The sequence below is a fragment of the Oryzias melastigma genome, linkage group LG16, assembly GCF_002922805.2.
Source record: "Oryzias melastigma strain HK-1 linkage group LG16, ASM292280v2, whole genome shotgun sequence".
NCBI lineage: Eukaryota > Metazoa > Chordata > Actinopteri > Beloniformes > Adrianichthyidae > Oryzias > Oryzias melastigma.
The window spans coordinates 3,928,403-3,931,936 of NC_050527.1; positions in this window are offsets into that span (position 1 = coordinate 3,928,403).

The window sequence follows — 3,534 nt, forward strand, 5'->3', positions numbered from 1 at the left end:
TGACCATTCTTGCTCTGATATCTTTCTTTAAAAAACTTCCTACTAATCCTAATTTTTTAAAGAAAATATATGTTTCCATTGTTACAGAGTTAAAACTGACCAATCAGGTGCATCAGTAAAAGCATGTGGGGCCCGCTGGCCCCCGCCTTGAACATTTGATTGATAGATTCTTCCGAGCCAGCTTTTAGTGAAAGAAGTGGGGACTTCAAACAAGCTAACTCATAATTGGTGACAACAGTTGCCATAGAAACAGTTAACCAGTCTGACCAATCATCGATATCTGGCTCCAACATGGTGATGTCCGTGTCGTGAAAAAATAGCGGCTGAATTGACTCTATTTCACTGGAGCCAGAGGTAAGTCATTTTCAATGGGTGACATCACACTCGCTCTGTCCAGTTCTCTATATATAGTTAACTGTAGAAACCATGTACTTGAAAATGACAGATTTTTTTTTTTTCGTTTTGGCTAAAACCAGCATAATCATAATGAAAAGACCACTAGGAACGCTTTTAAAATAGATTAAATGATGATAGAAATGGGTATTTTATTTGAAAAGACAAAGTTCAAACCATGACCTCTTTTCAGTGATTAAACGGTAGTTTCTACCATAATGCTACCCATTGAAACAGTTCAACCAGAGCACAAATTACTTGAGTTTTAAAGAACAAAAATTTTAATCTGTGGATAACTTTTGTGGTCAACATAAATAATTGTGCTAAAGTTTTATCATAGAATTATAATACAAGTGGAGGTTTTACCCATTAATTGGGATGTTATCATCAGTCTCAATCTGTCTGGCCAAACATGCTGCATTTGCAACACAAAATTTAGTGAGGAAACACAGAAATCTAGCTAGTTAGAGGACAGGATGTTAATAGTGACAACAGGAAAGCCTCCTGCCCACTAACAATGAGAATCACGAGCAATGTTCCAGGAAAAAGAGACACTAATGAAAAAGTACAGGAAGGTTGGAAATGATGCTGAAATTACAAAAAAAAAGGAATAAAAAAACAACCTGGTCTTTGATATGAAACTCCCAGACCAGTAATTAGTCCTATTCTGGCCTTGGGGAAGGTTGAATGATTATGAAATACTTCCAAGCTGTTTAGACATAAAAGCAATGTAAATGAGTTTTGATCCTCAGGTCTTTTTGAATAAAAACATGACAGAGCATTAATCAACACCTTAAAATAAATGTCAATAGATTCGGCCTTTGATTCACATTCTGTTTTCCGCCTAAACTGAGGGGCTGCTCTGAGGATAAATTCTGAATTAACTTGGGTATTTAAAGCTATTCTGGATAAACATCCACTTCAGAGGTGTTGGAAGCTAAAATTAAAAAAACTAAAAGAACCATAACAGGTCTTGAATAAAACAATTCTACATCAGAAGTGGTTGAAATGGGATTCTTGTGGATCTTAAATATGCATTCTATTCACAGCATGATCTGAAGTGGCATTTAGATTAGCCTTGATGTCGAGTGTTAAGTCTGACGGCAAATCCTAGCAAAGATGAGGATAAGATGTGACCTGATGCTTTACAACCACGTGCATTAGCACTTCTGCACCACATGTCATTCTCCAGTCAGATGTTTGGCTGAGCTGAACAAACCGTCCTTTTATCACTAACTCAATTTTTAATTTTAACCTTTTAATGCGCTAAAGACAGCTCAGCCGGCTTACGACACTTGGTTATGACAGCATCCTTTACATGAAGGGAAGACGTGACTCGCTGCTGATACTTTGCAGCCTATCAAGTTCAAAATAGATTTTGACCGTGTAGCTTGGCACCGTTTAGATAAATACCTCTCTTATCAGACCATCATCCTTGCAGCACAGAATATTTGTGTTTCAAAAGTTCATCGACTGAGTTTTTGATTTATTCATTTTGTTGTATTTATTTATTTAGTGCCAGCCTTTCAAACTGAACTCCCTTTTTAAAAAGAAGGGGAAACTATTGACTGTATTAAACTAGACTTAGTGACTCCTCCCCCCTTTGCTTCAAATAGGAATTGCCTGCTGCCTCCAAGAAGCCACAATCCCATAGAGTAGAAGAAGAAACAGCCATTACTCAACCCTTATGACTGTCAGAATTAGTTTTTTAAAAAGTACTTGTTAATCCTAATTGTTTTTTCATAGTATTTCTTTTCTTGTAGTGCAATTTATTCAAGTTATAAACTGGCCAATCACATTTCTCAATAAAAGTCGTACGTATAACGTTCAAGACACTTGGTGGTGGGGGTGTGGACTATCAACAAGCTCACTCCTGATTGGCGAGTGACTCAGACAGACTCAGATATTTCACTGTCTACTGATGTCTCCAACATGTCGAGGTTCGTATCGTGTAAAAATGGCGACTGAATTGACTTCATTTCTTTGGAGCCAGACTTAAGATGTTTTCTGCGGTTGACGCTACACTCATTTGGTCCAGTTCTCATATACAGTCAATGGTAGAAACAGGTGCAGTACAATATGGCCTTGTTTCAACTGAGCGGTGCAGTATGGTGTCTAGAATGGCACAGACAATTAAAGTTAGCATTTCCAGTCAAAGTTCTACCGTCACAAAGTGGGGTGAAGCTAACACCAACAATAACAATGGAGGTCTTCTAGCAGCAAATTTTTTTTCCGCTTGGCTTTTGTTATTTGAGAGAATGTAAAGACGGTGAAAATAGTGATTGGCAGAAAGTGATGACGACATTAGAAAGCGCCAATATAGCGCTAAGCTAGCATGTCCATTTTCATCTTTATGGCTGTATTCTTCTTAGCCACACGCAATCTTCTTTCATACAACATTAAACTCCTGTTATACACGATGTACCAGAAGTAAAGCACGAAAAAGGCTTTTCGATGACCTCCATTGCTGCTGATTTTCTAGTTTCCGCACTACAGTGACATGCTAGCGGTCTACTCCACGCATGCGCCGTGAAATCATACCGCTCAGTGGAGGTGAGGCTTAATTGAATGGAAACATTTGCCAGATTTAACTGGACCGCACCGTACAGGACTGCTCAGTGGAAACGAGGATTATGCGTTTACATAAGCTGCTGCACTTATGAGAGCCCGTGCATAAAAAGCACAAAATGCCAACTACTGCATATTACAATGAAATTAAACTTAGTTTTATTTTTCATCTCAGAGATAAGCATAAATAGACTTACAGTCTCTTGATTAAAAATGGTTGTCTATCTTTAGCTTTATAGAAACTCCAGTGATTTTTTTACTAACAATTATCAAACTTGTTTGTCCAAAAAATGTCAATAGCATACCTGACCAAAAAGGCTAACAACTAAGCTATTAAAGCTAAACGTATGGTATTAAAAAACTTGCCTAAAAGTGTTCTTTAGAAACCAGGGTGTTCACATTGCAACTTCTTTCATCCATATCAGATCAATTGTTTGAATCTTTATTTATATTTGGCTGATGTATTCAGTTATCTGCTCAAGCAACTCAATAGCAGCCAAGGTAGAAATTTAGTCTGAAATCTTGAAAATTGGGCTGTTTTTTGTTGCAGGTTATTAATCCATAGTATTTGGA